Source organism: Abramis brama (assembly GCF_963993115.1).
Source record: "Abramis brama genome assembly, chromosome: 25".
Lineage (NCBI taxonomy): Eukaryota > Metazoa > Chordata > Actinopteri > Cypriniformes > Leuciscidae > Abramis > Abramis brama.
In genome coordinates, this window is record NC_139987.1 from 17,849,368 (window position 1) to 17,862,997 (window position 13,630).

The 13,630-nt window shown below is 41.1% G+C and overlaps 1 long non-coding RNA gene across 1 annotated transcript; it reads right to left on the minus strand.

The window, feature by feature from the left end:
- Nucleotides 1–4,989: 4,989 nt before the first annotated feature.
- Nucleotides 4,990–6,378, minus strand: LOC311076699. The gene is made up of 2 exons (XR_014604691.1): nucleotides 6,191–6,378; nucleotides 4,990–6,113 (listed from the first exon to the last, which is right to left on the minus strand). It is a non-coding gene; the product is annotated as an uncharacterized lncRNA (long non-coding RNA).
- Between the last annotated feature and the right edge of the window lie 7,252 nt (nucleotides 6,379–13,630).

Consider the following 13,630-nt stretch of genomic DNA (forward strand, 5'->3'; position numbering starts at 1 on the left):
GAAACCTGCACAAGATCAGCCCAAGCTCAGCCCGCCCGCTCTCATCTCTGTCCCAGTCTTTAATAGAGCGTCATAATTACGTTCAGATGTTCAACCATACACTTCAGCCAATCATCTGCAACTCAAGAGATAACAGGTTAATCACTGAAACCGTCACACACACCCCTTTAACAGAGATCCGTTATAAATCGGATCAAGAATCAAAAAACAAAAAAATCCCAGCACCATAAACTTAGAAATCATATTTCAACACTCATTGTTATACCACCTCTGATCACAGTACAACCAAGATTTTCACAATTCCATCCATTCTCCCACACTGCCCCACCTTGCCACCAGCAATCTGGATCCTGAAAGCAAATTAAGGTGACAAGAGAGCACAGAGAAACAGAAACAACTGTATAACCAGTGTACTTAATTGACCAGATCAGGAACACGGGACAACGCATCTGCCACTACGTTATCCGATCCTTTAATGTGTTTGACAATTAAATTGTAGGGCTGTAAAAATAGAATCCACCGCATTAAGCGCTGACTCGGCGACTGTAAAGAATGCAAGAATGTTAAAGGATTATGATCAGAAAACACCTCTACGGGCATTCCTCCCGCCACATACACGTCGAAGAACTGGAGTGCCCAAATTAAAGATAAAGCCTCTTGCTCGATCACAGAGTAATTTTTCTGATAAGTGTTAAACTTACAAGAAAAAAAAAAAACTTACGGGATAATCCAGACCATTCTCCCCTGTCTGTAATAAGACAGCTCCAGCACCAACCTGGCTGGCATCCACCTGTAGCTTAAAGGGCATATCCAGCCTTGGAGCCGCTAGAACAGGAGCAGTGGTCAATAATAATTTAACATTTTCAAAAGCTCTCTGACAGTTCTCACTCCAGTCAAATTTCACTGAGTTCTTAAGTCAGTCAGCGGGGAAACCACGGTTGAAAAATTGGAACAAAAACCCCGGTAATAGCCAACCATCCCCAAGAAACGCATGAGTTCTTTCTTGGTAGACGGAGAAGGAAACTGCTGAATGGCAAGAACTTTGGCCTGAACTGGACACACTTTACCTTGGCCAACCTCTTTCCCTAAATAACTTACAGTAGCCTTGGCAAACTCACACTTTGCCAAGTTAACTGTAAGACGTGCCTCAGCCAACCGAGTCAGAAGAGCTCGCAAACAAACTAAGTGTTGTTCCCAGGTCTCACTGAAAACAAGAACAACATACACCGCACACTCTTCCAGCCCAAATACCACTCGGTTCATCAATCTCTGGAAGGTGGCAGGTGCATTTCGCAAACCGAAACTCATAACTGAGTAAGAGTATAACCCAGACGATGTAATAAATGAGGTTACTTCTCTAGCTCTATGGGTTAACGACACTTGCCAATACCCCTTAAAAAGATCTAGCTTGCTCACAAAATTAGCTGTACCCACCTGATCTACACAATCCTCCATTCGAGGAAGTGGAAAAACGTCGGGCTTTGTGATGGCATTTAACTTGCGATAGTCAGTACAAAATCTATAAGTTGAATCTGCTTTCCTTACTAACAAGCAAGGTGAAGCCCAACTTGAGTACGACGGGACAGCTATTCCGTTCTCAAGCATATATTGAATCTCAGATTCCAATGCTTCTCTTACTGATTGGAGCCCTATAGAAACGTTGATGAATAGGCTGCGCCTCTCACACATCAACATCATGCTCTATCAAATGAGTATGAGTGGGTATATCTGAAAACAAACCAGAAAACTCCATTAACATCTTGGTTAGATCTTTACTTTGAACCTCTGTCAAATGTGAAAACAGAGCATCTAAATTCTGAAGAGTCTCTGAATTCTTTAATCGAAGTAGCAAAACACAATCCTCAGGAACAACTGTATCCTCCTTAACCATATCTTCTCCTTCCTCAACAAAAGGTTGATAAGACTCAAAAGAAGCAGTGACAACAGGAGCAACTGATTTAGTTGGTTGAATCTCAGAATTTCGAGAACGATAAGCTTTAAGCAAATTTACATGGAAACACTGCTTAGATTTGCGCCTATCGGGAGTTGCAACTTGATAATTTTCGTCAGACAGTTTCCAAAGGACAGTATATGGCCCAGTAAATTTAGCACAAAAAGTAGACCCAGAAGATGGCAACAAAATTAACACCTGATCACCTGGTGTAAAGACACGACCTTCAGCATGCCTATCAAAGTGATTCTTCATCTTCTCTTGCGCAACAGCAAGATTCTTCTGTGCACTCAATCCGGCCAAAACCAAACGTCTACGGAAACCATTCACATACTCTACCAAATTTTGCGGAGGATCCTCCTCACCTAGTCCCTCACGCAAAACAGATATACACGTATACGATGGCCGAAAACTAAATCATTTGGGCTAAATCCCAAGCTCTCTTGCTGTACCTCCCTAGCAGCAAGTAATAGCCAGGGTAAACCCTCCTCCCAGTCACGATTTAGCTCTACACAGTAAGCACGCAAAAGTGATTTCAAAGTCTGGTGAAACCGTTCAATCGCACCCTGACTTTGAGGATAATAAACACTCGACTGATTGTGTTTCACTTTAAGCACCTTCAAAACCTCAGCAAACATACGAGACGTAAAATTGGTACCGTTATCACTTTGAATAATCTTCGGTATCCCAATAATAGATATGAACCGAGTTAAAGCCTTGACAACCGCTTTGGTGGTAATTCTTCGGATAGCATAAGCTGCTGGATAGCGAGTTGCCTGACACATAACGGTCAACAGATATGCACTCCCCGATTTAGATGGAGGCAAGGGTCCCACGCAATCAATTAAGTGCTCAAACGGTTTGCTTGTAACAACTATGGGACTCAAGGCACTGGTTTCAGCAGCTGATTTGGCTTCCCAGTCATCTGGCACGTGTGACACGTTTTGATGAAAGACGATATATCCTTTTTTAAACGTAAAATTCGGTCATAGGTCTTTTTTACTCCTAAATGTCCAGCCACTCCGCCATGTGCATGTTGTAATACTATGTCTCGAAATTGTTTCGGCACCACCACTTGAATTATACACTCCTCCAGCAAAATCTTTTTACAGGGAATGTACTTTCTTAGAAGCACCTCATCTTGGATAAAACACCCACTCACAGCACTTACCTCCTGAGGCGAAATAAGAGCATCAAACAACTTCTGCAACTCAGGGTCCTCCTGCTGCGCATCTACCAACTCCCTATGAGAAATGGGTGAAAGGGTGGATAAACCAGGTACAACATATTTTGACACTTCTTGTTTCTCAAATGCCATCTCACGACTCCTTGCACGAGTCACAACACAAGCTGTAAATACTTCAGGAAAATTGATACAAATCGGAGTTCTCGGAGACTGTAATGGGCACTACCTCAGGAGGTGGGATCACCTCTCGCCATACTCTACCTCCAGCCAAATTGTTACCCAGGATGACAGTAACCCCATCCACTGGCAAAGACGGACGAATTCCCAAAGATACTTCTCCACAAATCAGGTCGGAAGTCAAGTGTACTCTATGTAGAGGAACAGAAAGAGTGTTTAATCCAATTCCCCTAATCAAAACACTCCTCCCTTCACTTGATACCAGAGAAAAGGGCAGAACAGATTCAAGAATAAAAGATTCTGATGAGCCTGTATCTCTCAATTTTAACTGGTATTTTACTCTCAGAGTTTGGTAAAGACACACAACCCTCCGTAATAAACGGTACAAAGTTCTTCATGGCTACTAACTTGGAGTCACATACTTCCTCTCCCACCTCAAAGGAAGTACCATGATCATTGGTAGTTTCAGTAACATCAGTCACTAACACAGGACTAATGGGATTTCTTTTTTCCCCAACTTCCACTTAGCAGCCAAAACTGGGCACTTATTCTTCCAATGGCCCAGATTAATTACACACTAAATCTCTGTCAGATTTCATTCGACCACGGTTCTCTGATTTTGAAGGATACATTTGTTCATATTTCTTTGCTCCAACTCTGTTTTCATTAAAGTTACCACTCTGTTGACCCGATCTGTCTTCTCTGTACACCTTTCTATGCGTTAATAATCATCTGCCAAAACTGCCGCTTCCATTGCGTCTTTTGGCTTCTTTTCATTTAAGTATGTAGCAATGTCATCGGGCACAATATATTTTTTAAATTGTTCTAAAATGAGCAAGTCATGCAGCGTTTCAAAATCATCAACAGCAGACGCAACACAAAATAAGAAACCAGATTTCTTAACACCTCAGAGTGAGTTTGACGATCACCTTTTCTCCAGCTTCGAAATCGCTGGCGATAGGCTTCAGGAACCAGTTCGTAGGCCTTCAAAATTGCAACTTTTACCTTGTCATAATCCTTTCTGTCCTCCATTGTGAGCGCTGCATACGCCTCCTGTGCCTTGCCTGTGATTACCGTTTGAAGCATGACAATTCGGATAGACCTCGGCCAGTTTCTTTCTTCGGACATAGTTTCGAACAGAGAAAAAAAAATATCAGGGTCATGGTCATTAAATTTGGGAAGCAGTCTTAGATTACTTGCCAAATCAAACCCTTCAGATAAACCTAAACCTCTTCCCGCGACATCTGATACTCTCCCTTCCTTTACTAATCTCAACCGCTCCACCTGCAACTCATGATCTCGTGCGGACTTCTCAGCATCTATTTTAATTTGTTCAAAATCAAGCTCGCTTTGTCTGCGCACAGTCTCATTTCTCAGTCTTTCAATCTCCAATTCATACAGTTTAGTTTCTTTAATCAACTCTTTATCGTGAAGCTGCTGCATTTGTAAAATCTCAAAAGATAACCCGGAAAAAATATCTAAAGCACCTTTCACATATGCCGCTTTTTCTCTGTGGAGAACCCACTATAAGGCTATTTTTACATAACCAATTTTTCACAACAGAATGTAGCAAGTGGCTCAATTTTAGCGACTACGCCACCCCAGGTTAACGGGGAAAACAACCCAAATAAAGCACACAAATACGTTCCACCTAGAAAAGGCAAGAGGCATGGGCTTCCGTGCAAAAATGTTTATTTAAAGCTAAAAGTTGATCAATAATTTAAAATCAGTAGTTCACATGGGTCATGATTGAATTGGACAAAGCGACAAAATTAAACCTTCAAGGTTCACAATAAACCCTCACAAGATTCACAATAAACCCTCACAAGATTCACAATAAACCATCACAAGATTCACAATAAACCATCACAAGATTCACAATAAACTTTCACAGGGGCTGAGGCTTCCGGTCAGGAGCAGGCTAGTGTGCTGGCAGCAGGTCTACCATAAGAAGCACGCCAACCCAACGTACACCCACCAAATTCACTGCAAATAACCAATGGTAGTGACACGGCAATGAAACTGCAATAACACTCTTAGTGAAGCAAAACCTGCGGTGAAACCGACAACCAGCCCGCTCCTGGAAGTCCTCAGCTCCTAAAGAAAAAAAGAAAAATAGATAATCAAACTAAATTTAAATAAACAAAGAAAACAGAAACATTCAAAGTCAATTTGTTGACTCTAACATGACGGAAACCAACAAGAAAATAAACAATTTACAATGCATCCCAAAATATAAATACTCTAAACACTCACATTCACATTAAAGAAAAAAACACATTCACATTCAAGAGAAACAAACAGATCTACTGTGACCGCGGCAGAAACTTACACCAAATACAGCGTTAACAGTAATAACATTACACCTAAAAATAATTCCAAGCAAACACAATCACTCAGAATCAAATAACAAAAAAAAAAAATCTTTCAAGCCCGCATAAACATGTTTGACTTAAATGTAATGGTGTGTAGAAAGCAGCAGCGTGGCTTTAAAGAGCGAGTGGCGGAGAGAGAGAGCGCGCGCGCTGTTTAATGCGACTGCTCACTTAACCCACTTTAGCATCCGTGAAGATCTTCAAAACAATAAACAAGGGTTACGACTAACAAAGTTATCGACCAGTTACCCACCTGATAATACAATAAAGTACTATCCCAGTTTACCTACCAGAGAATACGATCGTTACACTTCAACATATACCGTAAGAGAATCATGTAACAGCCTTGTTGGTTGCAACAGGTGGTGTTCCGATCAGTTAAGCTGCAATGCCACACCGATGGAAGCCCTGAAGGCACACCGTACTGAAACAAATTGTCACAACCCAAGTCAGGACAAAAATAAAACTTCCCACTACGCCCCAAGATGGTACCAAGCCTACCTGGGAGTAAGCAGCCACCCACGCGCACAAACCCTCAGCCACCCAACGGCACACTCAATCCATAGTTGCGACAGGAAGGGGCGGGCTTTCAACCATGACACACACCAGGAGGCATGAATGAACGGTTTATATGCCCCAATGGGCGAATGCTCATTGGCCACCTACCAAATTGTACTGACGTCACACAACTTCACTACAAGAACATAGTTCCTTTTTCTGTGTTTTCTTATCAACCTCACCGATTTTAAAATGATCTACAAGGTCCCATAATTGTTGTTTTACAAATGAATTTAATTTCTCCTCTGAAGGATCTTTAATAAATTCTTCTATAGACGCCATTGTGTTCTCCAAAAAATACTAATTACAGAACGAAAAGCAAGTGCATTTAATTCCCTTTCGGAACAAAACAGGTGAAACAATTATTCACTCTCCCCTTTCCTAAACTGCCTACCAACCACTAAACTAAAGCCCAATTTATACTTCTGCGTCGAACTTACGCCGTAGCTACGTCGTAGGCTGTGTGTAGCGCGCGTACCCTTCGGCGTACCCTGACGTGCACCTCTCCAAAAATGTAACAACGCGTCAACTCTACGCGGACGCAAGCGCTGTGATTGGTCTGCTAGGACCGCTCCCTCGGGTTTCACATGCTCCCTCTGCGCGCGTCAACGCGAACAACGACGCAGAAGTATAAATGAAAACCAACGCGTTGCCTACAGCGTAGAGACTCCGGCGTAGGTCTGACGCAGAAGTATAAATCAGCCTTAACCTGTGCCTAATCTTCATGCAACTTTCAAGAGCAAAGCGACTTTAAACACCAAAATACCGATGGTTTAAAAATTTAACAAACAGCTCAATCAAAAACCAAAAGCCTGCACAAAAATAAAAAAGGCAAAATAATAAGTCAACGCTAAGCCTTGCTAATTCCTACTCGGGAGAAAATGAACAATGCGAAAAAGAAAAATGCACTTACCTTTAATGACTAATTTCGAACTCACGAGATGGTTTAAACACTATGTGTCTCAAAACAACATGCAATACCGAAAGCCCAAGATTTTATTTATTTTTCTCCAATCGAAATCACACCAAATATGAATCAAATTTCATCCTATGATGTAATTTCGCTTTAAGACGAGCTTCCATTTGTTACGATCTCTTCTGAGACGCAACAAAAATAAGGGAGTCACCACACACCATAGCTAATTAATCAATGAATTTATTAAACTCCTGTAAGACAGGACGACATTAAGGATCAGTATAAATGACAATCAGTGTGTCAGTTGTTGTGTGCAAATGTATATCACTCATGAAAAGTAACAGTCCAACCATCCCAAGGGAGATGGAACAAACGCGTCGGCGGTGATCTCCCATATCCCTCACATCTCTTGAGTTCTTTGAGCCGACAAGAGTTCCAATACAGCACAAAAGAAACCTGCACAAGATCAGCACAAGATCAGCCCAAGATCAGCCCAAGATCAGCCCAAGATCAGCCCAAGATCAGCCCAAGATCAGCCCAAGCTCAGCCCGCCCGCTCTCATCTCTGTCCCAGTCTTTAATAGAGCGTCATAATTACGTTCAGGTGTTCAACCATACACTTCAGCCAATCATCTGCAACTCAAGTCAAGAGATAACAGGTTAATCACTGAAACCGTCACACTAATTTACTGGTTAGTTGCATAGTGTAGCTTAATCCTTCTGTTTATTTTACAGTCGCCATTAAATGTAAAATCAACATGTTTACAATTAATCAAAATTACACGCAACTATGGTGTGATGACACAGAAAATATACAAAAATATCTTCAGTTTGAATGTGTTTTTTTTTTTTTTTTTTGCATTGAGTCTTGCAATATCAAGCAGATTATTTGAGATATAATTATGGCTCATATATATCTCCCTATTGCTTTTTCTCTTTATATGGAAGAACTGCAGGATGTGGTATTTGTGATACAGAGCCAGAGAAACTTGTATTATACCTACAGGGCCGATCAAGGAACAACAGAACTTCTCCATCAGGCTCATACCCTAAAACAGGTAGTTTAAAGGAAGACTATATGCACAAATAAATGTGTGTGTCCTGATGCTGAATTTCACCCACATGATGGCACTGTTGTCTTAGGAAAAGTCAGATTGTTCAGTTTAGAGCACCACATGCTGCAACTGAAGAAAACACATGCATAATTATAATACTAATACTAATAATTCATTACATTTATATAGTGCTTTTCTCTGCACTCAAAGCGCTTTACATAGAAGGGGGAATCTCCTCAACCACCACCAATGTGCAGCATCCACCTGGATGATACGACAGCAGCCATATTGCGCCAGAACGCCCACCACACACCAGCTTATTGGTGGAAAGTAGACAGAGTGATGAAGCCAATGAATATATATGGGGATGATTAGGAGGCCATGATGGACAAAGGCCAATGGGCAAATTTGACCAGGATGCCGGGGTTACACCCCTACGCTTTCAAAGGACGTCCTGGGATTTTTAATGACCACAGAGAGTCAGGGCCTCGGCTTAACGTCTCATCCGAAGGAAGGTGCTTATTACAGCATCACTTTACTGGGGTGTCAGGTCCCACACAGACCACAGGGTGAGCACCCCCTGCTGGCCTCACTAACACCTCTTCCAGCAGCAACCTAGTTTTCCCAGGAGGTCTCCCATCCAGGTAATAACCAGGCTCAGCCCTGCTTAGCTTCAGTGGGCACCCAGTCTTGGGCTACAGGATGATATGGCTGCATGCAAATAGAAAAAAACACCAGCAAATATATCAGTTTGGTTGCCCACTGAAGCTAAGCAGGGCTGAGCCTGGTTATTACCTGGATGGGAGACCTCCTGGGAAAACTAGGTTGCTGCAGGAAGAGGTGTGAGTGAGGCCAGCAGGGGGTGCTCACCCTGTGGTCTGTGTGGGTCCTGACGCCCCTGTATAGTGACGGGGACACTATACTGTCAAAAAGCACTGTCCTTCGGATGAGATGTTAAAGGTCCCGTATTATGCCCCTTTTCACAATATGTAAAATAAGTCTCTGATGTCCCCAGAGTGTGTATGTGAAGTTTCAGCTCAAAATACCCAACAGATAATTTTTTACAGCATGTTTAAATTCAGAAAAACGCGCTGTTTTAGTGTGTGCCCTTTAAATGCAAATAAGCTGCTGATGCACGGCACAGGGAGCGGAGCTTCATGAGCTCGCGCTCAGTCTCTCAGGACAATTTCATCTCACGGAATGATGATAATATCAGAAACTCTCAGTAACGGTGTTCATTTCGAGTCGGACAATAATGCCTACAGAGTCAGAGTGCTGTATAGAGATGGAACAGGTATAGTTTAGTAGTTTAATTACGGTTATAACGTATTTGTCATCTGCTTGTATGTATCCATTATTAATAGCCTACAAGTCTGCTGTTTCGGACCAGGTCCGAATGATGATCAAACATATACTGATAAGTTTAATTAAGTTTATTGTACATCACACAAAAGATGAAGCGTCAGTTTTACTTCAGAAAATCACCGTAAGAGCTGAGTAAACACAGTAAGTTAAGAAGTGCACAAGTACATAAACGAATTTCGGTAGAGTTGAGGGAGCATTTTCTTTAAAAACAAAATAATTCCACCTCGTCTTCAGCGGCTGCCTCAGATTTCGGGAGTAAATAGAGAGTGCTATGTGGATTAATACATCCAGCCACACAACACCTACAACTCTTGGGAGCAGGGGCGTAGCACCAAATGTTGGGCCCCGGTCACAGAACCAAGAGGTGGGCCCCTCACAACACTAATATATATCAATATATCTTTGTGGGGCCCCCCCTTTGCCAAGGGTCCCTGTTACTCAGTTCCACTATTACCCCCTATCTGACGCCCCTGCTTGGGAGACATTCTCGTCAGTGCAGCAGGTGTGAACGCGATCAGGGCGGGTCTATGTTAGAACGGCAGTGTCTGTCAACACTCGTGGGCGGGGCCTGTGCTTAGTGACGTCACTAAAACAGCATTCTGAAAACAGGTCGTTGGGAGACACTGCTGATGATTTATAGGGATTAATAAAAAAGGAGTGAGTGGATTTTTATCACTATTGGCTGGTTGTGTACACACACTGCCAACACACATTTATGTCCAAACAGCATGCAAAAGTGAATTTTGCATAATAGGGGACCTTTAAACCGAGGTCCTGACTCTCTGTGGTCATAAAAAATCTTCCTTCGAAAGAGTAGGGGTGTAACCCCGGCATCCTGGCCAAATTTGCCCATTGGCCTCTGTCCATCATGGCCTCCTAATCATCCCCATGTATACTGATTGGCTTCATCACTCTGTCTCCTCTCCACTAATAAGATGGTGTGTGGTGGGCGTTCTGGCGCAATATGGCTGCCGTCACATCATCCAGGTGGATGTTGCACATTGGTGGTGGTTGAGGACATTCCCCCCCTACTAAGTAAAGCACTTTGAGTGCAGAGAAAAGTACTATATAAATGTAATGAATTATTATTAAACCAAGACAATGATTTAATGTTGGCTTAACAAAACCTTGCTTAAAATTAAAAAGGGTTTGTCTATGTACGTATGACTATAATATTCAGTATAGGGCTATAATGCATTTTGAATTAGAATGAATAGGCGATGCTGTTACAGTACATAGATAGATGCTTTATAATTGTACCATTATAATAATAAATATAGCCTAATATGGCTGCTCCAAACATTGAGGTAAATTTGCATGTGTTGCCATGAACAGATGATTAACTTCTTTCAGTTTTGTAAATGTTGTGACTAGTGTTTTGCCACAACAACTACCATTTGAAAATGACTCATGACAGATGTCTTTTTCCTAGAAAGAACATTATATATTGTTTGGCAAAAAGTGCATGTTGAACATGAGCATGTTGTGCAGAGCCTAGGAAAGGAATTTTGATGATGCCTTTCATTTTCTAAGGTGAGTTTTTTTATATTTTTTTTATCATGCCATCTGTTTCCCAGCCTCTTACTTTTACTATCTTCAGTTTCTCGCTGATGCATATTTTATATTTGGAAGATTGAATTTATCATTGCTAATTAGCTATCTGAATTCTCTGCATCCCAATTCTTAAGCGGAAGTTTCTGAATCGAATCTCACCTTCCGTGAGTCATTCCAAATAATAAGGCCTCTTCTCTTTTTTTACTTTTACTAGAGCCCATCTTCCTTATGAGTTTTGGCTGATTTTGAAAGTTGAGAAACTTATGGTGTTCAGGCTCATTAGAAGACCACTTTCACAGTGGGGCTGGCGGGAAGGAAAGAACGCTCCAGTTGTTATCTTGACCTCCTGTTAATCGGCAGGACTCCTTATAGGCTACGGCATTTGGAAAAGGTTTTCTGAGCATCGCTCTGCCTGACACATCAGCCTTGCTTATTAACCACTCTGTGCTGTGCTGGGGCAAGGATAGACCCGCTGACTGTCTGTGACCTGGCATTAGAAGCATTTTTACTGCCTGAATTCAGAAGGCCAGATTTCTTTCCACCGCATTGTCATAAACATCATCCAGTTCCTCACTATTGGCAGTATAACTGGCACTCAAGTTTGGGCAGTTTGCTTTTGTCCCTCCTTCAAAAGTGCAGCAGTCAGGAAGCCTTCAAAGCTTCACTACACTTTAAAAAAATATATTTTATAAAATTATATGTAAACTTTTTTTAAAAGTTATACAAGATTCAACTCATTGTTTAAGTCAGTTTAATGTAATTTAAGTTGAAATGAAACATCCAAGTTGATTGTACTTAAAAATTGAAGGCATCATCTACAGTGTATGTTACAATGACATTTGGGTGTTTTTTCATTAACTCAGACCCCAAGGAAGTAAATTTAAACTTTAACAAAGTTCTTATATGTTTATGGTTGTGTGTGTAATTTGATGTTAAAATACTTTCTCCTATCGCACCTTAATTTTGAGAGACAGCTATAAGTGACCGATCTGTTGGTTAATTTCCCTTTAAAAAAAAACTTGAGCCACTAAAAATTGCTCAGGAAACCTGTTTTTAAATAATGCATCATTAAAAAATTCTTTAGTTGGGTTTTAACTGGTTTTGATAATGGCACACTTTGCTTTATTTGAAGATCTTACTGTGCATGCTCTCAGACAAGAGCAAGAAAAGAGTGAGGTCATACAGTACGCCCTGGAAAGGTTTGGCGTTTTATAAACATTTGGCATAGTGAATGAAAGCCATTATGTTCGCATTATTCCTTTGGTTATGCTAGGACTGTGGAAATTACACACTTAACTTTTAACTTTTCATACCATGTGATTAGAAAATTGTCAAGAATTACAATGTGCTTTAAAAAACAGGTTGTTATTGTTTTTGTGCATGCTAACTGATTTGTCAGAGGGAGTTAACAGCCTAGTCTGAAAATGGAACATTAAAGATACAAGTTTGAAAGCTTTCCTATAACAGAACACAATTGATGTTTTTAAAACTGTGAGTCATGTGGGGTGTTTAATTTTCTTCTGTCAATATATCTAAATGTCCTTTGTCCACACTCTCACAAATGTTGTCTTCTTGATCTTCCATCTGCTGAATTTTCCAGCACATTCAGAATAACCACAAACTCTCTGCTATCGCATGCATGCTTCATCTAAACAAGCTACTGTTTCAGTTTTCTAAGCACATCTGGTTCATACGAATACGTTCAATGTCGTTCCAAATCCGTAAGACCTTCGTTCATCTTCGGAACACAAATTAAGATATTTTTTATGAAATCCGAGGTTTCTGAACATTGCAACTTTCAAGGCCCAGAAAGGTAGTAAAGACATTGTTAAAATAGTCCATGTGACTACAGGGGTTCAAACTTAATGTTATGAAGCGTCGAAGTGATGAGAATACTTTTTGTGTGTATAAAATAATGACTTTATTCAACAATTTCTTCTCTTCCGTGTCAGTCTCCTACGCTGATCATGTAGTAAACACAGTGCGGTGCGTCCGGTTTCTAATTATTGGCCGGCGCTGTTCACATGAGCAGAAGCGGGTCAGTACTGAGCCGGCATTCTGACGTAGAAACCGGACGCACTGCACTGTGTTTACAACATGATCAGCTTAGGAGACTCAGAAAGCTCAGACAGCTCTCGAATTCCATCAAACATATCTGAATTTATGTTCCGAAGATGAACAAAGGTTGTACGGGTTTTGAACCACACAAGTAATTAATGACAGAAATTTCATTTTTAATTGATATCAACTGTCAGTCAGAATGCATTGAGTTAATGAATAACATTGTGCATAAACTCTTACATTTTTTTGCTGTATTGCAGAGTTCACCATATGTTGTGCTCATGCACCAGCTGTCAGATTATGATGGAAACTGGAGCATTCTTCCAGCACTGCCATGGTAAAACGCAAAAACAAACACAAATGTACTCCACCTCTTGATGTCAGAATTATGAGTGTTTGTTCACAAGGTTGTCTTAATCACATTTTATGCAGC